The 26020-nt window shown below is 34.1% G+C and overlaps 1 pseudogene; it reads right to left on the reverse strand.

Moving 5' to 3' along the window:
* Window positions 1-318: 318 nt before the first annotated feature.
* On the reverse strand, window positions 319-5189 carry LOC149793309 (uncharacterized; annotated as a pseudogene).
* Window positions 5190-26020: the final 20831 nt, after the last annotated feature.

The raw sequence follows: 26020 nt of genomic DNA on the forward strand, positions 1-26020 counted from the left end.
ACAGGAGACCGAACTCTTCCACATGGGATTGAACATTTCTACAGGTCACTAAACCCTTCTGCAGGAGACCGAACTCTTCTACATGGGATTGAACATTTCTACAGGTCACTAAACCCTTCTACGGGAGACCGAACTCTTCCACATGGGATTGAACATTTCTACAGGTCACTGAACCCTTTTACAGGAGACCGAACTCTTCTACATGGGATTGAACATTTCTACAGATCACTGAACCCTTCTAAAGGAGGCTGAACACTTCTACAGGGGGCTGAACCCTTCTAGAGGGGACTGAACACTTCTACATGGAATTAAACACTTCTACGTGGGACTGAACCCTTCTACAGGGGACTGAACCCTTCTACATGAGATTGAACCCTTCTACAGGGGATTGAAGACTTATACAGGGGACTGAACCCTTCTACATGGGATTGAACCCTTCTACAGGGGATTGAACCCTTCTACAGGGGACTGAACCCTTCTACAGGGGATTGAACCTTTATACATGGGATTGAACACATCTACAAGGGACTGAACCTTTTTACATGCGATTGAACCCTTCTAACGGAGACTGAACCCTTCAACATGGGATCGAACCCTTCTCTGTGTGTGTGTGTGTGTGTGTGATTAGGATTTTTAACGTAGCTTTTAACCAGTCTTTCAGTCATATCGCTACGATGTCTGCAGTGTGACAGTTTATAGTGATGTCTAGCACTGGGGCATCATCATGCCGCAGACACGTAGCATGATGTCCCATCCAGTCACATTATCATGACACCAGGCCAACCAGTCCTAACACTAACCTCTTAATGCTGAACGCCAAGCGATGTAGCTGTTAGTACTATTTTTGTAAGTCTTTAGTATGATTCGGCCGGGGTTCGAACCCGCTTCCGAGGCGGATGCTCTAACCACTAGGCCGCCGGAGCGAACCCTTCTACAGGGAACTGAACCCTTCTATATGGGATGTATCGCTTCTAAAGGAGACTGAACCCTTCTACATAGGATCGAACCCTTCTACAGGAGACTGAACCCTATACACTATTTTAAATCGAACGTTCAAGGTTGGAGTCAGATATTATATACCTAGACATCAAATAATCTTTTGAAACCAACCACGAACCAATAAATGTAGACAAATCACTTTAAATCAGCAGCTGACGATTATGTATGGTAGACATGTATTTAAAGTGTACCGACAGTACCAAATATGATCGTTCAATTGTCTGTACGAATATGCATGCACCTTTATGAATTTCCAGTGCACACTTTTGTTTTCCAGAATGTTTATGCTATCTCGTAGTCTGTTACATGTATCTTTTTTTTCCAGCTGTTTTGAAACGTAGTTTGAATCAGCTTTCTCTTTTGGGGATTTTGTCTCCATATCTTTCAGTTCATTTTATTATCCTGTTATGATACTGTCCATACTGTAGTCGCCTATTCTCATTTTTCATGTCATGTAATTTGGTATTTAACTTTTGATATGTTTTTCTTTTTCTGTTGTTTTGTAATTGAAATAAATTTCCGATGCCATGCATGTTGGAACTCTTAATGCGTTGCTTTCTAAATTGCTAGTCTAGAAGTTCATTGTTCAAACGAAGCACGAATATTCGAAGCTCATTAATGCGGATTAATATGCACTTTATTTCAATAATTTGTAGGTGTTGTCTCCGACGGATTTATTACATATCAAATGGCTTAATGTTTTCATTGGTTCCAGTTTAGCAAAACGATTCATGGTGTATCCTTTCCGTTTGACATTATTTTCGTCCTTCACTCTTCAAGTACTTTGAACCATGCATATGCCATCTTGTCTCTGGCATAGATTTAACTGTTATTCGTATACTATTTCCTAGTATCGTCTCTCTTCACGTCCTCAGGTTTGCAAATCACTGAATCACCTAAAAGTATTTTCTTAATTTTAAATATTTCTTAGGTATAATTATGAAGGTAGAGCTTTAAAATATTTATTATTATTATCATTATTATTATTATTATTATTATTATTATTATTATTATTATTATTATTATTTAATTATTATTTATTTGAAATTCTAAATGGTGTCCCTTTCACATGTATCAGTTGTCAAGTAACCGTAATAAGACTTAATCATACTTTTCATCCGTTTTCATCCATGACTGCTTCAAGTGAAGCCATCATGACTATTGTTGTGTGTTCAGTGCGATTGCATCACTCAATTAACTCTGGTGAAACATGAAACAATTTCTGACGCCAGTGTAGAATGACCTTGTAAAAATTTACTGTAAACCTAAGTACAAATGCATGCATTGACCTACATCAAATCCGTTATTCTTTGTTCGAGCTGCATCTTGCAATCATGATTGTTGCTACCTGTCCTGATATTTTCATCCTTTATTTTGCTCCGTAAATCTGCATATTTTCTGAAACATTGTAGTTGTTTGAAATAAATAGATGAACACTTATTCCGCTGAAAGTGAGTTGCCAACATCATTTACTATACTAGTATCCTACTGTATGTTATTTGCCAACATCAGTTACTATACTAGTATGCTACTGTATGTTATTTGCCAAAATGAATTAGTATACTAGTATCCTACTGTATGTTATTTGCCAACATGATTTACTATACTAGTATCCTACTGTATGTTATTTGCCAACATGATTTACTATACTAGTATCCTAATGTATGTTATTTGCCAACATCAGTTACTATACTAGTATCCTACTGTATGTTATTTGCCAACATCAGTTACTATACTAGTATGCTACTGTATGTTATTTGCCAAAATGAATTAGTATACTAGTATCCTACTGTATGTTATTTGCCAACATGATTTACTATACTAGTATCCTACTGTATGTTATTTGCCAACATGATTTACCAAACTAGTATCCTGTTGAATGTTATTTGCCAACACAAGTACTACATTTGACGACACTTTAATCCCATCCAAACTTATAAATACAAAGGCATGCTCTTCAGATACTGACTTATTTGTATTTTTTGTATTTATCTCGCACAGTAGTTATCTTACCTCGTTGTAAACATAAACTTATACATACTATAGTGCAATTATTGACGTGTTAAAGTCTCAAAAGAATTATTTTGTTTTCACTGTTCAAAATCTTTTTGCAGCTTAAATTTGATTTTGACTGTTTGGTTGAATTGTTGATTTGGCGTTTAAGGCAAATCAAGGCAGATAGGTTATTTAGTGCCAAGGCAATTATAGTATAGTGCCTAGCCCACGGACATACAACGGTAGCAATCCAGGCTGATCCAATGGTAAGATTTTAACCGATTATGTAGCAAGTCAAGCACGCTAACCACAGAGTAACTGCGCCTACTCTTTTTATAGTGTTGTCTTATGTAGATCTGAGAGTGTTAGTGTATAGAAATAAAATTACTCTAAGTTAGACTCACATATTTTCTTTATATTTTACGATTCAATTATGCAAGACAACTGTAGTAATGCTGATTTGCGTAAAGATAAAGACACAGCAAATGAAGCAATTTTCTGATACAAATTACGCTCAAAATAAGGTTGAAGAAGTCGTGGTAAAATCTAATCAAAGATGGGTGTAAAAAGAAATAAAACGCAGATATATTTAAGTGGCACTGGTAGTGATAAATTTTGTTGATAAGATCGATACTACTATAGGGTTTTGTAACGATAATGACATTATGAAGCAAAAACTAATGTTTAAAGGTAAAAGATGGAGTAAACCCTACTGAGTCAGATTATGAAATGTTAGTCTTATTCAATTAGTATGGTATTCTCAAAATGTAATATTAAAATTTTTCATCGTGTCGCATTTCATTCCCAAAACCGAATTTCAATATTTAAAAAAGTACACATGTATTTGGTAATATATTTATCATAATAACTGGGGTAAACGTGATAATTTTGTTAATATTAGCCTCGGCGTAATTTCTCAACAAAATAATTTACACTGACTGAATACATACCCGTACACAGTCATTAGCAAAGAAAATAATTAATCATCATTTTGTCCGTCTTCGAATATGTCGCTGATACAAATTAAAAAATAAAACTTACACATAGACAAATTAAAACTGCACAAATCCAACCGCCGTGCCCTATGTTACAGTAGCAATACTGCCTTAAGAATTTATCATCGACACAATGGGACTGGTTGCCATATCAATTTATCCTTGTGGGATTACCGCTCAAATTAAGAGAATTTTTTACTATCTTTTCACGTGAAACTTAGAACTCTTCATACACTATCACTCCCTCAAAAAGCCCGATACCGGGAATAGTCTCTACAGTAAGTGTATAGTTTCCAGTATAATCCACACCTGGAGGAGAGATAAAATTTCTAATTTTCCCCCAAATTGACAAATTCATTTCCTCGCTTCTGTAGATCACACGAGCATCAGCCACGCAAGATAATTTTAATACTTGACAAGATTGAATTTCTCTAGTCGCTTGTTTATATTGCCAACAATATAACTTCCTAATATCGATATCTTGAAATGCGATGGGTCTATCTGTATAGTTTCTTAGCATGTGCCAATATTGTCTTTAACTCTAGCATCTACACATGTTCGTTCTTTACGTATTTGAAGAATAATATTCCGTGGTGAACGCTGGCAATTAACGAGACCTTATGCTTGGTATTCGAACTAATTTTTGGTTATATCAGATACTGTTTTGTGAACGTCGTACTGTATTTAAGAAATTTAAAAAAGACATCCAGTAATGGCTGCTCTGCCTGCCAGAAAGAGGTGGAGCTCTAGTGGCTCATTTGATTATTCCAAAATAAAGTAAATCTAAGTTTAGTTCTAAATGTTTCCAAAAATCGTCGGTAAATCTCGAGAACAATGTCGTATTCGTGTGGTGAACGCTGACAATTAACGAGACCTTATGTTTGGTGTTCGAGCTAATTTTTTGCTTTTATCAGATACTGTTTTGTGAACGTCGTACACCGTCACAAAGCTCTTCGAGTTTTCCACTCAATTTGTGTGGATCCATGGGAACCACTTTTTCAATGATTCTGGAACATACACGGGCAGAAAGTGAAGGTTCTTTTCTAGTCGACCCACATAAGTTGTACTCAACCCTCCCAGACGGTATCCGTGGTCACTCAGCACGATCATGATGGCATTGTTCAGATGACCTCTGTATTTAAGAATTTTTTTTTTTAAATCCAGTAATGGCTGCCAGGAGATGGAGCTCTCATGGCTCATTTGATTATTCCAAAATAAAGTAAATCTAAGTTTAGTTCTAAATGTTTCCAAAAATCGTCGGTAAAACTCGAGAACAATGTCGTATTGGTGTACATTTCCGTAGCATTCTGATGTAACTTCAGGACATAGAGAGACAATTATAGGAGGAAACTTTGCCATGGCTCGAGATATTGGCCGAAAGTAATAAAACCTCGTTTAATGTAGTTAAACAGTGCTATTTCAGGTCTATCTTCCACAAAAAGTGTCTTGTGACTTCTGAATTCCTTCTCCTTCCACAACAATGGCAACGAATCCATTTTCATCAGATTAAGATAAAAAGGAAACTCGATTTCACTTTTTCCCGTCAACAGAGGACACATATTTGGGAAGGAGTTCATTGCGACTTTCATATAACATTTTAAGTCATACATATGCAGTTTATCTGCGAATTACCTGTACATCAAGGTAAGATTGCGTAGCACATGCGAATATGAAGCTGATTATATTCCAACGAAGAAGACGCTATACGTTTCGTTATCCTCAGGGGTGACAATATTTTCAAACGATGACTCGAGATACTCTACATTCATGTGAACAAAATCGTAAACTATAATCCCAGTGTTATTTTTGCACTGAACGCGGTAAAAACGTCCTGGAATAAAGAACGGTAACATAATTGTGTTTTTTTCCTGGTTCGAAAATTACATCTTATCTTATTCTTTTGAACAACATCATATTTACATTGAAAATCTGCAGTTCTTATCCCATAATGACTTGCTGATGTTTGATTGAAGTGAAGATAACTACTGAAGATAACTACTGGCATCGACAAACGTAAGTGGATGCAATTTTGGACATTCTGATGCTGTTCGCTTGATGTAGTTACTTATAGCAGGGTCCCATGGGTTCAGATCTGGAATTTGGCATGGCAATTTGCTTAACTTCACAGAATACAGATTAAACTGTGTTTGTAATCCGTACTGATAGTGGCCCAAAAGAGACAAAGATGTCGTTCCTAATAAGAAAATGATAATGATTTGTCCAAGTAATAGTAGTTTAAAACACTTTACATGTAATTTTGAAACATGTACGCTTTTCTGCGGGCAACAATGCGATTACCATTTGAAATGTTCATTTGAATGTTTCGTCACTTCTGTTTTGGTCTTCAGCATGACCATGTTGCCCTATGTAAGTCAACGTACGTCGAGGTGAAAAATACAAACACTGAACTTAATAGAAGACCTGAGAGTACTGAAAAGAAACTAACACTAGCATGATCCTTTTCAATTCCTTCTCCTTATGTGTTGGGGTATTTTTTTATTTCTTTTTTTTTTTCTTTTCTTTTTTTTTTCTTCTAGCTACTCTATCCCTAAGGATTATATTTATCCACACTTCAGGAATAAAATTCACATCAAAAGGAAATCGTCTAGACATTCCACAAACGAAATGCCAAATATTGGCCTTATGGTTCTTGTGATTGTTCTTTACATTGATTTATTCCTTCATTTTATATTTTTGTCAAATTTTATAGTTTTGTTTTTTTTCAAAGAATAACGATTTTACTAGATGCATAAAGTTCAACGAAACATTTTTTGAAATCCCAAACTTCCACTCTTCCCGCAAACTACTGGGAGTACGAAAGCCTGTAAATGCGGTCAACCTGGTCCCTGTAAATAGAAAACATATTTTAACAAAAACTTTTACGTTCGACTGGAGCACTCTCTTTGTCTTTATTTTAAAGAAGTGCTTTGATTTGTTGAGAGTTTATTATTACTTCCCAGAGGCTTTCCTAAACGCTGATATCACCGTGATTGTAAATCATACATCCCTGTGGACAAATGAGGAAATGTAACAACTCTCATTCCCATCATTCCCATGAATCGTACAACGTAGGGAAGGCCAATTTTCTATGACACGTCACTAATAATGTAGGCTGTCTTCATCAATAACAAATTTCTTTCCTTCTTCTGACCGATATCTTGAAAGCACCTAAACATATAGTTCGGCAAAGGCAACAAAGATATTAAAATGTCATGCTTAATTTCTCAAAATCGATTTGGAGTGGAGAGTTGGAAAGTAACAAAATACAATCGAACATGACGTTTATTGAGCCTATATCCAAATATGCTACAAAGCATAACTAAATTCGATAACGTCATTCTCGTATTTAACAGTTCAGAACAACTTTGTCAAAATTAAGCTTTCGCTGTATCTTATAACAATTAATCAATTTGAAATAGAATTTAGTCTGGGTTGGCGTTTTCTTCCTAATGATATTTGTGAACTCACTCGAATACAAATTTCGACTGCTTTTCAACAAGAAGGAAAGTTAAATTCATTACCTTTTGAATAAAAAGAGATAAAGTTTAGTTTTATTACTCTGACTAAATGGTTCCCGCTAACATGTTTAATTATTTTCATTATCGAATAAGAATTAAACAGTTAAAAGACTCCGACTCCGAACTATTTGTAGCACTCATCACTCTGTTAGATGCAGTTCATCTGGCAAAGAAAAATGAACGATGCAAACAAACGGTATCATGCCATAAATAATCAGACAGTTTGCTAAGTTAATATACATGGTAACTATCACATTTATATCATTACAAAAGAACACGTTTAGAGCAGTTCAGATTACAACAAACAGTTCGATGTGATTACTTTGGATAAATAAATTAAAGAAGAAACAAACGAATAGAGGCCATAACAGATTTTCACAGAAATATTGGAGGTTTTAAAGACTGTTCAATCAATATATGATGAAACCAAGGAAACATCCTACCAGCGTACTGCTACAACGATAGACTCATTAATGGAGATAATTTCAAAACTTAAGATAGAGATTAATTTATCCCTAATTATGAGCATCTGAAATCGAAATTGTATATAATCATTGCAAAACATAACTAAGTGTTGGAATTCTAGAGACACAAAAACAGACATAAAAGGACAGACGGATAAGCAAAAGAAAAATAGTCTCGTAATTAAGGGAATGGTAAGTGCCAGATTGTGTAAGATTTGGTAAATTTGATATACAGTGGAGAACAATGTGGCAACTAAATGAATATTACATTCACATAATTACCGAATACATCTCTTTGTTCTTGTCCAGCAACACAGTTTAATGTTTCTGGTATTACTGGTTTTACAAAATATTCCCTGCTACATGCACACTATATTGTTCTTCATACACTGTGCAGCAGACTATTTTCTTGATGATACTGTACAATTGTAGCAGTGATGAATCTAAGGGTTGTTGCATAGCAAAACGTCAACTGAATTTTTAAAGAATCAGCTTACGTGGAGTGTATGTATCCAACATCTGGATGTGGGAGACGTCACCGGCATTTATATGCTCCTATGATACCAGGATTAGGAAAAGCTGTTAATATATTTCAAATTCACTTTCAGACTAGAAAGCTTTTCTCTGAATGCTCGATACATTCACAATAGAGTCAGTCATTTAATTCAAATAGTGAAAATATCAGACTGTAGCATAATCGGCAACAACTTTAATGTCTCGCCAAATGCCAGATTTACATTTGGGATATCTAAAAGGGGGAATAAATACGTAATATATATAAAGATTCAGAAAAAATAAAACAAAGAAACAAGCAAAAAGTACAGCAAGGGTTTTGAGACATATCCTCGTCTTTTAGCAGCACACAAGCTAATATTGGAGAACGACGTCATTTCATTAAATGCATAGACAAAACAAATAGAGAAGAATATCGCTGGGCATATTTCTTTCTAGAATAACAGACGATGGCTAAGCAAGAAAACACTAATGCATTTGATCTCAAATGACAACTATAATTCAGGATGGTGCCACTATCCAAAAACATTCAGGTACAAAGTTAATAGAAGCCTTGGTCAGCAAACCTCGGGCGATTCATAGTTAGCAATTTCCAGGCATATATACCAGAATAAAAAGTCAGTTTGGGATATGTGTATGTTATTGTTGGTTTCCGTGTAAAGTATATGCGAGTGATATGACTATAAAAGTTTGTAACATTGTAAGCAACAATAACAAACTGTAGAAGGCATTAAATAAGTCCATTTTAGGATTAATTAATATAAATACCGATGCAGTGAGATAATTTATTTCAGAGGCTGATATACAGAGTGTAAACAATTCGACATAAGAGAGACGATCAAACAAAAGAAGAAACCTTGAATAAGAACTATTAGGACAAGAAGGTGATAATGCTATGACTGGAACTATCAAGACACGAATGGTATTTAATTGAAATATCTCGTAATATAAACTAGAATAGAGACCACAAGATAATTTAGCAATCGTTCCAACTAATGACGACTGCTGTAAATGGATTGCTGTGGATTATAAATTTTTGAACGTTTCCTTCTAAATATGATTCATAATAAACTTCTTATATGTTTCAATAACTACTTTTAATTTATCTAACTTTTTCGTTCATACAGTCATTTTACTTTTGTCTTAATCATCATTGATATTTACTGACAGTTCATTCTTCTTTCCATTTCTTTAATATCAAAATTTGTGGCAGTATATTCTGTGTCCTAACACTTAGTAAATTTTCCAAACCCTAGATGAATGCAATAATCATTGATTCATTTTTCTGTTTCTGAAATTATTATATGCTGATTTTTGTCTCCGTTAATTTTACGTTCTTAGAATCGTGCAAGATTTTACGATATTGCACACCTTTATAGTGCACTCATGTGCACGACAAATGTGCCCAATAGTGTATTAGGAACTACGTTGTAAACAAATCATGTACACTCATGTATTAGACGCTTTACGTTTTGGTTGATTACTATTGTTCTCGAATGAACGTAAGCAGCATTTCAAGGACTGCCACATTCCGCGTTAACATTTTTGATACAATGTTTTGGATTTAGGCTAGCAATAGACGCCAGACTGGTCATACAATTGATGGGGTCCCTACAAATAGCATGCAAGTGACAAAGCATAGACGTGTCTTATTTAACTGGTAATAAGAATGGCAAAATATATACTTTCAGTTTTACATAATGAATTTCATCAAAATGTAAATTCTTAGATCTGCAAATCCGAATTAAATGAGCTATATCATGGGTTCCAAAGCTTGATTACACATTTCGAAATTGTACTGTAATATTGACTGCATTCCAAGTGCAATAACATCCTCTTTACAGCACTCAGAATGAAATGAAAATTATATTCCATAGCGTGTTTTGATAGTTACGGTTGGAAGAGTTTATATTTTGCCCATATTATGATTCCAAACACACAATGACAGAACAGAAACATACATGCAGATGAGTCAAGATACCCCTCGCTCCTCAAATCAAATGTTCTTCATGTAGAATTGACACAGATAAATCTAGTCCATAATCACGACATTTAGTAGAATTGACAAAAATACCAAATCCATTTATTCCAGACCAAATAGAAAAGTTATTGCAGTGCACATTCATTCACAATATGACTTCAAATTTCTGTGCTAAGTAGACCAAAATGACAATTTCTTTCGAAAGTCGAGCACGCGACTAAGTTCAAATTTAGTTGGGCGGGGTTATGTGCGCATTATTATTGTTGTCGTGTACTGATGAATCTGTGCTTGCGTATTTAGTTCAAAATACAGCTTAAATTCATTTACTTTGTTTCTTGTAGTGTATTTCTGTTTCTATAATTAAGCCTTAGGTAGAATAAGAAAAAGAGCATATAATAAAAAGGTTACTACATTTGTATGGGAAAATATGAATTCATTTTGTCGGATTGATATACTAAACTGCACTGCCAAGGTCGTGCGGTATATCTGTCCGAAAAAGAAAAAAAAAACTCGTTCATATTTTCCCATACAAATGTAGTAACCTATAATTGTTGCCTTCGTGTGACAGTTGGCTCTATTATTATTGATAGATATAATGGATGATTTTACATGAATCTTAAAAAATATGAAATGCTTTACAACTTTCGGTTTCCATATACTTTTCACTGATATGAACTACGATGTGTTTTATGACTGCCATTTATTAAAAAAAGCTCGCATTCGTGCACTTGAAATTTGTAAAAACAGCGTGAATGCTCATTTAAACTCTGTACGTATATATGATTAAAAGAAAAGTCGAACTAACTTTTCTAAGATGAAACAGATAAAATTGTAGATACTGAAATTATTAGTGAATTGAAACAGTTAAGAACCTTATCTGAAACTTGTTTCATCAAGCCCAAGTGAAAGAGACCTACATATCAAAAGAGATCTACACATTCAGCCAATGTAAAACCATTCAGCAACACAACAGCAGTAGGACTCAGAAAATTGTCATGAATGTAGTGACCAACAATATGAACATTTCGAATAGAGGTTTAAATTCTAATAAAACACGTGTGAATTATACAACGTGTCCTAATTGCTTACTTGAATTAATATTTATATAGAACGTACTGGTGGTTTCATTTTAGTTACTCCTGAATTAACGATCTTTCATGAAAACTTGATATTGAAAATTTTAGAGCCCGGTTTTGAAGCTAAAACCATGAAACCTTTCATTTTGTATTGTGTTGATCTTGATATTTACAACGAATTTTCCTTCTTTATACAAACTCACACAGAAAAGACAAGTAGTTCCTAATATGTACAAATTATTAAACATATTGAGGCAGGCCCCAATAACAAATAGAAGTCATAGTATATGATTTTCTCGCCTTCCATAGAAACATGTCCTTATCGCAAAAGTATGTGCCAGCCGCTGATGCCATTGGTATTTAACTTCTATATAATATGCAAATACATCTCATAACAAATAATCCCCAAACCTCACATTCTTGTTATTTCTACTCCATCCAAATACTAGTATTTAAATCACAACACAAACACCCAGCCATGTCCAAATGTATCAATGTGCTGAGGTAGAAGATTAACAAAATTTATCTGGGTGAAAATATATACTAACAACATGTTGTGAAAGCAATACATGATTGATGATATTTTACACAACGAGAACATTATTCAAGGTTATGAGTGGTAGTAGAAAGTCTCATGAAATGCTGCTAAATCTGTCTCTGGAATATTTACAACAATGTAAAATCCTTTCTTGCTAATATTGTAATCTTCACCGAATTTTCGCAACTGCACGTTTATTATGTTTCATAACCTTTGATCTTATTGCTTTCCTGCTTCTTGTTGTCATTCTTGGACACATATACAGTGGAAAACTATATATATATATATATATATATATATATATATATATATATATATATATATATATATATATATATATATATGCATATACGTGTTGGTGTTGTTTATTTTATAATTTATATATATATATATATATATATATATATATATATATATATATATATATATATATATATATATATATATATATATATATATATATATATATATTGGAGGAAAGCAAATGAAAATTGTAAATGTGAACATCAATCCGGAATTATTGATCCATCGGGTCACAGATTTTTCCGCAGCATTTATGGTGCTTTCGTTGACATTGTGTTTAAAAACCCCAACGGGATATAACCCCTCTGCACTCTTTGATGATGACAATATAAAGCGAAAATACAATGATGAATTGCCTCAGAAGATGAGGACTAAGCGAACAAACCCACTAAACCTCAGGATTCTAACAAAGTTCGTGTACATTAGAGAATATGTGATTGAGATTCTTGGACATAGAACACAATTAATTTTACTTTATGTTCTCTACATTTGTTTCTCAGTACTGACCTTTCCACTGTGTGACAATCAAAGCAAATCATATGTTAATCTAAAATACCTTTAAAGATGACTTCACGGTGAAGTTCTTGTCAAAGGTTGACCTGCTCTTTTTTGAGATGCTGGACTGTCAACATAGCAGCATGTAAACAGAACACAGATTTCACTTCCGGATCATCACCAAGGCCTTATTACTCACTGTGCACTGTCGCCAAAATACACACAGAGAACAACACCCTGAGCTTATATTATCAAGAATAAACAGTTACCTTTAAATCCCTACCAAAAATGCATAAATAAAACTCTTCTATCACCACCAAAATGAGAGAGGAAAAAATGTTCTCAAAATAGACTAGAACTACATTCGTGGGTACTGAACTGGAAGTATTAATTGTGACGTAATTCCTCTTGCACTAGACGGAAGTTGGTTCTTCTCATTCGGCACACTTGTTGGTGACTTCATGAAGACTCCATTAAATGATGTTGATTTTGCTGACACCGTTGTGGACACTTTCGAAGGGTACGATAAAATTAGTTCCGAACAGGGAGTCGGCTGCAACTAGTGCGAGGTTGTTGATAGCTGGAAAGTTACAGACTAAAAGAGGGTTTCTAATTTTCCGACAAATTAAATTAGATTGGTCAGCTGACTTTATGGTTAAAACTGCACCAGAATTACCATTATTTAAGTCCTTTTCCAGAGAGTATGTGAAGGTAATGTGTAAGTGTGTGTGTCTTGGATTTTTAATTTAGCGTTAAAAAAATTCACTCATATCATTACGATGTCTGCAGTATGCCAGTTTATAGTGATGTCTAGCACTGGGGCATCATGCCGCATTCATGTAGCACGATGTCCCACCCAGTCACATTATCCTGACACCAGGCCGACCAGTCCTAACACTAACTCTTAATGCTGAGCGCCAATCGAGGCAGCTGTTAGTACCATTTTTGTAAGTCTTTGATATGACTCGGCCGGGGATCGAACCCACGACCTCCCGCATCCGAGGCAGACGCTCTAAAGACTAGGCCACCGAAGCGGTTATGTAAAGGTACTCCATGCAGACAAAGTAGATTGCATGCCAGATTTTGAAGGTAATTAAAAGGAGGCTAACAATAGGACGTTATTCAATGTACTACGGATTTTCATCAGATTTCCTGATACAGACATGTTAGTGATTATAGTTAAGGACTTCCCAAAGATGTTACAAACAAAACAAGCATAGATATGAAAAGGAGCATCGACAAATACCAGAGTCGCCGACGCTACATGCCACTTCATGCAATATGCTAATCGTGACTACCTATAGTAGGTCTGATTGGCGCATGCTTTAGGAGCCTGCAACTTAACTTTCGCATTCTTTCTCATCGTGAAGAAACTTGCAGTGAAAACAATGGTGGAAATGGCTGTGAAGTGTACTGATCTTTCTCTGTTTAGTGGTACCAGCCAGTGTACCAAGCAGTAAATTGTTTTTGATAGCTCTCTGTGACGATAAGTGTAAGACCATCGGAATGACCAAAATATTAAAAGAATTCAGAACAAAACTGGCTATACAAGATAATCTAAGTCTGATGAATCTTTCAAGCATACAATCAGATTTTTAAGCGAAAAATGCACCATAGCGGACAAAGACTTGGATTAACTCTCATCTGGAAAATCGACATCTTGGCTTACCGCTGAATCAAGGAGTAAGGCAGGACAAATCTTGTTTAGTTTCTCTTTAATGCGAAAGGCCAATGGTAACGGAAGTCTATGATGCTCTTAAATGGGCCTGTAAAAGATGAAATGAGTGAATTAAAAACTGCATAATTTATGTAGTGAGCAAAATTTGACTTTCACGGAATTTTGTCCTTGCGAATGGAATGAAAACTGTTGAAATAACTCCACTCAGTACCTGATGTCGAAATATTTTATCGTATTTTTTAAGTATTTAAAGGGGCATCTAATGTTGCTTATTTAAACCCAGTGAAAGATGCTTTAAATATAATTTCACATACACTTTCCGGTAATTTACTAACAGAAAAGATATTGATAAATAAACAATAGGACGGTCAAAGTCCTTACGCCCGTATCCATGGCTACGTGACCAAGATAGATGTTTTTATTTTCCTGATGTAGAGAATAAACTGTACAATAGCGTATAGAGGATACGTGTGACTGATTGTGGAATTAAAAAAACGCGGTCCTCGTTACGTATCGATAAATAATTTTGTCCTCGGCATGTAGATCATACATTCATCAACAGGAAACTAATTTACTCCTTGTGACTCAAATGAAATTCGATATATCTTTAAGAATGTGTTTCCCTTTTGCGAACTAATATATGTCAGTCTGTCTTTATGACAAGGTACTGTATAATAATAATAATAATAATAATGGTTTCATGTTAGAATTCTAAAACGTGAATCCAACATTTATGAAACCTGTTAACTGTTAAACGTGAGGCAATGAGACTAGAGTGGTGTTTCACTAAACGTCGATTGCACAATCGGGGCTCTATTGAATCCTTCGATGAGTAAATGAATGAAATAAAATTAAATAAATACTCACTATGTCCTTGATATGTATCATCATCCACATCTGCGCCCTACTTTATACAATAGAGGCCTAATTGTTAACGGTACAAATATTCCGAAATTTAATACAGAACAAAACGGCTTATCTAATACGTGAATAACTCAGTTCGGTGAATTTTAGGCTTTATGTTCCTTAAAATAGCTGTGGGAATTTTAGTGGGTAGTACCCCTTGTATCTGGAAACATGACGCTCACCTGATTTTGAATAAAATCAACCGTAATCTTTCCAGCAAGTGATGGACCAATATTATTCGTGTTTCCAGCAAAGGTCAACCTGTTTGATTCATTGTACAACATTTATACTGTCCTTTTAATTCCGTTTTAGAAAATTAGTAAAGTTATAACTTAAGTGGGGTTGAGGGTTAGTGATCTATATTTATATTAGAAACGTGTACCCTCTGTCTGCGTACGTTAAATCTGCTTATCTTAATAGCCAGTGTAACCTAGCATTAGGAGTCACGTCGGCTTGTTATAATGTATGATGATTAGGCATGATGGTTACCTGCGACATGTACATTGCCGTGTTTATAGTATTTATCAAACGTATATGGGGATGGTCAAGGGTTACTTATGAAAACAGGTTTACACGATCAGTTTGTTCACTATAATGCATCTTTTGTATTTAAGTGTTCAGTGAGAATTCATTATGATGAAGAAACAAACATTTGTATTTTCGGCCTATAATTTATATGTCTGAACACAGCCCATGTTTTGCCTGCATTGCTTGACCACTTTAAGTGTCAAGCATCATGATGTTGATCTGTTCCAAGTGTAAAAGATTAAACAATGCTTTGTATATTCGCCTGTATGAAGTCAGACCTGCCTCCATTAGGATGTGTGCTCATCGCAAACATGTACCTGGAGCACATTTTGCAAATTATATATAGGTAATAAAATTTCTTTCAATCTTGTTTTTAGTTATCAGATGAATAATTTCACATGTTGTGTATTGTTATTTATACTTATCAGGTCAACTATTGCAATATGACAACTTTGCTATATTTAACTGATTTAGGGGAAAAAAATAAAAACCTGGTCTATACATAGGAATCAAACAGACTATAGAACAGTTTCACGTGATTAACTTCATGCTGTATTTGCATTACTTTGATGTTTCTCAACATTTTATTTGGGATTTTAGTGTCTTATTTTCTTTCGTTTTCGCCCAGTTTTCTTATTTTATGATAAATTTCATGGAGAACTATATACAGGGTTTGGCTTTTCTTCAGTGTCCAACCGATCTCTATTGTTGAAGTGTCAACATCTGCTGGATAGGAAGCACTGAGATACATCATCACTTATATTTCAATATTTGTCTGCTCACTTCAGCAAGATGGAGCTTTAGTTTGAGCATCTCTCTGTGCCTTATCAATTTCCATGACCTTTGCCATCTTGCTTTACAACTATTATTACTTTATAATCATGTACTTATATGCATGTTTTACTTCAGTGATACACCTGCGTAACAACAATGCTGCTCTTCATGTACATTCGTCCGCATATAAGGAAGCATTTTGACCCACGCATCGAATTGAGCAAACACATTCTTCATGAACATTTTACATAAATTATATCTGAACTTATAAACAACATTTGCATCAATGTGTTTACCCAGTTTTAATTGAATATGGAAAGAAGCAATAGATATGTGTAAATCTGCATTTGACTGGATTTTGCATATTACAAAGAATTACTGAACTTAGAATAGAAAAGAGAGTTCCTCCACAATGTTTGCTACAAAAAATATGTCAGTATGTTTTAATTTAAACAATAAAAACTCAGATATCGGGATGTACTTTACACGAAACATATCCATAATATTTAACCAGAATTTTGAAATGTTGTTCAAACTTGTATTGCTGTATGGGATTTGCTAGATATATCATGTTACGCTTCATACTACGGTCGTTGGTAAGTGTGATTGGCCAATGTAACAGATGTCCCGAGATATATTTATATCGAGATTTTACCTATCTATCCTATAACAATCGCCTTTTGTATATCACCTTGTTTGTTTTGTTGGGGGAGGGGGCTATTTTCTTAGCGACGTGATGGGAGGGTCAGTTTCCAGCATTTTCGAACTTCAAAAAAAATATGCATCAAAGATTGCTATATTGTTTTTTATCATGTATTCTCGTTTAGCCTTATCATAGACTGATAGGTGATCCACGGTTCATGTGAGAGAGCTATAGTTACTTAATACACGTGAGATTGCGAGTACGGTGCTTCATTATTTGGAATTTATGCAGACATTAAAAGTTCATGTATCTTATGCTTCATATTAGTGTCCTGGAATAGTATATGAAATATTTTAAAATTAAATCCGATATATTTCGTACATTACGTAACATGTTAGACATTTTATAAATCGCGCTATCTAATTCAGTTATATATGATACTTAATTAACATAAACTTAATAGTCATTTTTTTGAAATCCGTATTGATGTTTTAAAAAAAAAGATATGAAACGAGATCATGTAACAACCCTACAAGGATTGAGAAGTTTTGTTAACAAGACGGCCATATAACTGATAGACTGGGAGAATGGACGTTGATACTTTGTTTCTAAATCTGAACTTATTCAGCATAGTTTAGTAAACTTAGTAAACAGAACAGCTATATTTATATTCATTGCCCACCAATTGTGTCACTGTCGCCTGAAAATCTGTTGTTATTAATTCCACAGTTCAACGGGTGGGATAAAGAAAAGTCTTAGCTACATTTTTATTCAATGACCTCCAACTGGGTCACTGTGGCTTGAAAATCTATAGGTATCAATTTCACAAATCAACAGGTGGAATAAAGAGACGTTTTAGCTACATTTGTACTATTGTACACAATAAGCAAGAAACTGCTTGCGTTTCAGGCCAATCATACTTGTAGACATTTTTAATGTGCAAGGCAAAAAAGTGCTTATATTTTGACGTGTCTTTAAAATTTTATTTTAAGGCATTGCAAAAGACAAACTGGAACAACAAAATGATGCTACAACTGTTAAAATACTTCACTTGCAGTGAAAAAAGAAACTCCAGTTGAACAAAATTATTAAGAGTTAAAAAAAACTCAGGAAATCTATTCCTGAAGAAAGTTGTCATCGCCTGCTTAAATAAAAGTCATTGACCTCCCTTGATGCCTCAAGTACATATAAATAATTTTCACAAAATATGTATACGCGTTAGAGAAAACTGGATTTTGTTTCATATTTACATCACCAGAAATATGGTGATATGAATGAAAAACGTTTACGTTTGCTGGTTGAGTGGAGTACTGGAACTGATCAAGTTTATTGCAAAACTTTTAAATACAGTACCACCATGAAACATCATTTGATTGGTAAATTCATTCTGATTGGTCTAAAAGTTATAAATCTTGGACAAAAAAAAAACTAACTTGATACGTAGCATTGAATATAAATAGTTTTCGATTACTTCTTGCTATCAGGGGTTTGTTTTGGCAGTGTAACCAGAACATTGTTTCACAATTTAATTATTGTTCGGCTACATTGGTCAACTTTGGCTATTATCCAAATAGACGGATTAATTTTTAAACTTTAGCCGAACCAGGGCCACCGTAATATATACTCTAATTTTAAACATTCCTGGCCACATCCACCAAAACAAACCCGAGTTCATTACATTACTTGCATAAGTATAGTTGCACGCAATATAATGTGTGCTACAATCTTGATATTTAAGGAAGATTCTATTTGGCTGAAGATGAAATACTTTGCTATCCAACACCAAGCATTGTTATAATATCAATATAGATATTTCCAGCGTTATATTTGATAACTGAGTTGCTGAGAAGCTTCAACAAATTATAATAAATCAAATGAATCTATGGGATCAAATTATGCCCAGTAAGTCATGATGTGCTTTAGTCCTACCCTGTCATCATATCAAAATCGTACTGTGAAAATGTCTTGCTTTCCTGCTTCACAAAAAAAAGAAAACTTAGTCTAGCTTACAGATATAAACATTATATATTTAACTGATTATGATATCATTATGACATGACATGACATATATATTTTGTGTATGATGAACTCTTAGAGAAGAAATGAATTAAAAATTTGAACAGATTTTTCAACTCCATTCCCATGCATACGGTGTTGAATTGAGATAATAGCATGACATGATTTTTAGGTTATCTTAACGGTGGACAACATATTTTCCAAACATGGACACTTGAGTCAAGAGCCAAGCCTTCCATGGAGACCTATGCATGTCTGCCAAATAAATTAACATGAAAACACGTTAAAGTGACCTCCAACACGTCTTCTTCTGATATGATCTTCTCTGTGTTATCGACAACGCGGTTTGTCTAGCACATGGACACGTTAGTATTTGCCCCAGAGCTGGGAAAGCAATGAACAAAACAAAAATATCTCGCTCGTCCCATTCCACTATAAGACAATTTTCTTCATATATGTGCCAAGCCCCCAAGGCGTTATACTAAAATAGTTCACGGCACCTTGTAATGAAAAGAACTGACATGGGCACAGTACAAATTGTATAAAGTGGGACAAACACGCGAGAGTCAGCCTCGATTTTAAAACCACAACATCACTAGACTGGACGATCTCAATTGTTTTGGCGGTGAAACAGTCATTTTTATTTGCTATACAAAGTCACGTCACTCTAACCAGTTTCAAACTGTCTTTGGGGCCCCGAGTGGTTGAGTGGTCTAAAGCGCTCACCGTTACGGATCACCGCCATTTCACGTCTGTTTTACTGGGTTCGAGTCGCGGACTCGGCCAATGTGTGTATGTGAGAATGCTTGCCAATAGCTTCTCGTGGGTCGGTGGTTCCTTCCGGTTTTTTTCCGGGTTCTTCCTCCACCATTTTATACTGGCCGCCATGTATAGCCTGTATTGAGCTGAACAATGGCGTTAAACCCTACAAAAACAACAAACTGTCTCTGTGAGGAAAGTATACGCGCCTATAGAGAAGGACATGTGCGCAGAATAGACTTCAAATGTTATAAGCAAATTCCGACATTAACGGAGTTTCGGAGGAAATGAAGACTTTTACAATGCCTGTACTAGTCATATAAACGAGAAAGACGATGGTTGAAACAGTTTATGGTATTTTTCAGCGTAGCTTGTTAACACATTCAAAGTAGAAAATAATTGAAATACCATGACATATTCCCATTTCATCTGCAGTAATGGTGCCGTTTGTAAATGCTCCAGGCATAACTAGAAGCAAAACTGTGTCAGCAAACTGAAACTTGTATTAAATATGTGCATATTGAACGAATGTAAAAATAGGTCAATGTCGTACAGGTTTACCTGAGTAATTAACTTTTTCACAAGAAACCTTTCCTAAAATTGACACATAAAGAAAATAAAGTACATGAAATTTTAGGAACCATTTCCTGTGAAATTTCTTGATATTTTTTATGAATGTCATTCTTACTTATTGTAACCAAGACAAAACGACAAACCAATAATCTTGTTTCAAATTTATTCAAAATCTTAATTTTTTGAAACTTCAGAATATTATCTGTATAAATATAACTTCAAACAAACATTCAGGCATCTTAAGAAGAGAAAAAAAATGTTAATAAATAAAACTTTCCACTGTAACTGCTAATATAACCTTTATAAATCTTTGGTATGACTCGGCCATTGTTCGAACCGGCATCCGAGGCGGACGCTATAACCACTTAGGCTACCGGAGCAGTTTATTAGATTTCTATAGAAAACATACTGAAAAATTTATACACAAGACACGGTGAATGGAATATTGTTACGCTAAGCATCGAAAAAAAAAAAGAATTCTACAGAATAAAAAAGTTGCGTTAATCAATCAAATGATCAATCCATCAATCAAAGCAAATACAATCAAATGAAAGCGGTACTCACTGATGCCCTTGAGATGACGAAATATCTTCTGCGTCCACACTGTACAAATGACGGTTGATTGCCGACAGTGTGCTATTGGGCAGCTAAATAAATAAGAAGCAATATGGCATCTTCCATATAAGATTAACTCAGTTCAGTAATTTCTTATAATTATCTTTGTTACATTAAACGATTATTCGTATGGCAGTGCTTTTGTTTCTCGAAAAGTGATATCCATATCAACCACAATATATCCAGCAAGGAAGGTATCCGTATGATTTGTTTTAAATTGTATATAATGTCAATATTACGCTATAATAACTCGTTTATTTACAGAATAATTAACTTGCTATAATTATATATGTTATCTTAAGTGTGAATCATAATATTGCATTACCGTTTGCTTACATAAACGTGCTAAACTTGCTTTTACTTTTATTAAAATCAAACATAACCCTTCCAGGTGCTATCGTATTTTATGAGATTGGCATGTACTCGATGCAAGTCAAGTCCCGGTAGAGAAGAACAAACAATGCTTTGAGTAAGCAACTGTGTCGAGTCAAACTTTGCCATGGAGTGGATTCCGCTCCCATATACATGGATCATATATGATAAAGAATTACGGACTGTAGTGAAATTATGAAAATTTAAAATGTCTCGTGTTTGGTCAAATGTTGTGGCATAAAAACGTTTATACACTTATTGGGTTATAACACGAATCGTCTAGAAGATATACCAATTTTAAGTTAACAAAACCAATCTGAAATATCGATGCATTTACATCGCTTAGATGTTTTTATAAATAATTTTTAGTTGCAATTCTTCTTCTACGTTATCTTTGTCTTCTTTTGTATTTTGCCTATTTTTCATATTTTATACTAAACTACTTGCACAACTGTATATAGAGGATTCTTTGTCAAAGTAATCTCTCCTGCTGAATTCATTATTTAAAGGGCCTGCTAAAATACAGTTTCACTTATGTTTCAAATATTTTTTTTTCTTATCTCTCCAGCAAGATGAAGATGTAGTTAACCGTCTTTTATTGTTCATCACGTTCTGTGACCTACGCAGTCTTCTTATGTAATGTTGCTGCTTCTGTTGCTTCTTTGCTTTTGGATACAAAAATCTGGTCAAGCACAGAAACATTACTTTTATATTTTACATGAATTATGGCAGTGAAAGAAGCAGCGAATTTTCTACTTTAATTAAAATGAAGCATTTAAATCCTTTTTAAATAGTCTTTTTTGCGAGCTTTCCCTACTTTAAAACATGATTTACATTACAGCTAAAGAAAGTACCTACACAGTTTTCGTAGAAAGAATATGTCAGTAAAACATTTCAATTTAAGAGACAAGTTAAGGAGGTAATCATTTTTGCTCTGCACAACAACAAAAATTATTTTTGATCAGAATTTAAAAATTGTCGTTTAAAACTTGTATTTAATGGTATTTCCTAGATGCGCCACTTTGTTTTTGCGTTATGATAAGTTCACGATGAGTATAGTTGTTACTGTATCACCTAATATAGAAATTTTTCATTTAGTAGTTATTTTTACTGACATGTCAATGAGCGAACACCAGCCAGCTTGTTTAATAACCAAACTAAATTACCGAAGATGTGACTTTTTAAGTATACTGACTTTCAGAAGCTTAATACTTTAATAATACACTTTGACGGATACAAAATTTTAGTTTCTTTCCGATATTAACGATGCAACAAATATATTTACATGAAACTTAGTTGCTATGGTGGACAGATTCATCCCTATAAGGCAAGCAACCTTTAAATCTTCCGATAAATCTTTGGATGATAGCTTTCTACTAAGACACGATAGAAATAGATATCGGTAGAGGAAGAAAGTGAGTTGAATCAATAGCTATACAGACCAGACTAAATAAGAAGAAAGTGAAATTTTAGAAATACAGCAAACAATCAAAACGGGTATAACAATTGCTTCGAAATCGATAACAGTGGAAAAACATTTCTCTCTTAATTTCAACTTTATTTACCCTGTCATAATCGCGTTTTCTCCCTTGACATGCTGGAGGAAGTGTGTTTTTAACATATCGACTCATACTGATATTTTAGATTTTTTGTACGAGTGGATATTCAAGTAAGATTTATTTTGGCGTAAAATGGGAAATGCCACATTTTGTGGGTAGGGGCGTCGAGTATTATTTAAGGTTTAACCCCAACCATATTTCTTTCAAGAAAACCACAACACCAATGAGTAATGATAGCGATACTCCAAGCCTTGTCGTCGGATGACACGCATTTAGTAAGAATTTGTTCCTTTCGTTCTTGAAAAGAAAGAAAGAATGCTCCCATACATAATATCCTAGAACAACCCTGATGGTGAGGTCATAATGTTTTTCTCGAATACAACGTTTATTGAATGCATAACGTGACTTGGGAAGCTTATTCTTTTTTACACTTCCAGCATGTAGTTGAATGACTTTGTGCATAGATGACTACAAGTATGATTTTAGTCTTCCAAGCTGAATGAAATTTATACTGACACAAAACATGTTAAAGTATTACAAATATAGCAACAAACAGACTTCCCATATATGTGTGTGTGTGTATGTATGTATGTATGTGTGTATGTAAGTGTTTTATGTATGTATGTATGTATGTGTTTATGTATGTATGTGTGTGTTCGTGTGTGTGTGTGCGCGTGAATGAGTGTGTGTGTGTGCGTGCGTGCGTGCAGGCATGCATATGTGTGTGCAACAGCTTTTGTAAAGATCTCCCTTTTAACTTCCATGACGAAATATTCAAAATTAGGCAAATTATACCAGGTTATCAAGTAGTTTACGATCTGAATATCTTTCAAGGTGGACACACACACACACACACACACACACACACACATATATATATACATATATATATATATATATATATATATATATATATATATATATATATATATATATATATATATATATCTCAATTCACTAATAAGTCATGTAAGTACAAAATACCTCAGTCGAACACTTGCTTTCTCTATTTTCAGAGAACTCCTATTGTGTAACTCGGGTGTGGTCATGATTTTTTTTAAAATTAACTTTTCAAACAGAGGTTTAACTTATCAATACCAAATGGCAAGTGTGTGAATTATAGCCCATCATCTAATTTAATAATTGAAAAAATATCATTTTTTAGAAACGACCAGTTATTTTGTTAGAATCACTTCAGAATTTAACTTATTTCATGAAAATGTTGTACCTAAATTTTAGAGAACTGTTTGGACTTTTACACACATAATCTTCTTTTCCATTTTTTTCTTCATGTCGATTCGGAAAATAGTTTTGTTGTTGGTGTTGTTTTAGAATCTAATTTTAATCACAAGCAAAAATAATATAAACATGAAATTACAATTATAAAATCTTAATTCTACGCTGAAAACAAAAACTTGGGTCCATACGTCAGTCTTTGTTTGTCTTGCCTGCCAGAATAGACTTGAAATGTCTTATCAATTTTAATTATGGAAAACAATGTGCTAATTACTGGTAAAATATGAGAAAAACAATTACGTTTGCAGTAATCCCAGCATTGCCCTTTCATCTAAATTGCAGGTGATGCAAACACACAAACAAATTGCGGTTGATTAAACCAAAATTGCTTTTATGAAGCCATGATTCTACGTATTTAAATATAATTCACAAGAAGCTATCCTGTATCTTAAATATAATTTAAAACAAACTATACTGGGTCAGAAAGGGGTAACGTACTTTTTTAGCCGTATAGATAAACAAGCTTTCAAACGATAGATTGAACGGGTATGTGACAGAACAAATTTGGGCCAATGCATTAGTTCCCGCTCATGTAAGCGGGCGTTATCTGGACAAATGACTGGATTTCCACTTTCATACACTCCTGAGGCGGTCACCTACAATATATCTCATATCGAAACCATGTTTTTCCTTTTTTCAGGTAATCCTTGTTGTGGTTCCATATTTTGTTAAAATGGATGTTTCTGAAAGTGGTTTAAGCTATAAATGAAAACAAATGACACGTGTGTTAAACATAGAGCACAACTTAATTTCTTGACTAATCAGATGTTTATTTCGAATCTGGAAGTGTTTAAAATTCGAATTATTCAAATTTTAACTTGCCTCATAAAAACGTATTGCTTATAAATTTTAGGATCGATTTTGACTTTTTTTAAAGAAATTTATTTCGTTATTACAATGTCCATCTCAATTCGGAAAATGATTTTTCCGTTTCACATTTTTTGAAAACAATTTCAGCAATAATTTCGTCCTGTTGTTCAAATACTTGCAAGCAATCAGATACACCTTGCCCTATATAATACACAAAAGTGCTTAACAAATGGGCAGAACAGTGCAACTATATGTGATAAATTTATGGAAACTTGCTTCCATCATAACGATACTACTTTGACTTCAGCATTGAATAAGCAGTATGACGTTAGCATGCAAGGTTTTGTATATATATATATATATATATATATATATATATATATATATATATATATATATATATACATATATATATATAGTGAAGCGTGTATACACTTACTTTTGCAGGTTATAATATGGAATGCTTCGACTCGCTTGCCAAAATATAATCAAAATGGAAAATTGTAATTATTTATTAATCATTTCATTTCATTGCACCAGCCATAAAAACATCATTAAAAATTTGTAACATGTGCAGCAATCCTAAAAGTTCGCTTTCTTAACCACTGCAAGCG

The sequence above is a fragment of the Sinohyriopsis cumingii genome, chromosome 8 (genome assembly GCF_028554795.1).
Source record: "Sinohyriopsis cumingii isolate HCF-2022 chromosome 8, ASM2855479v2, whole genome shotgun sequence".
Classification (NCBI taxonomy): domain Eukaryota; kingdom Metazoa; phylum Mollusca; class Bivalvia; order Unionida; family Unionidae; genus Sinohyriopsis; species Sinohyriopsis cumingii.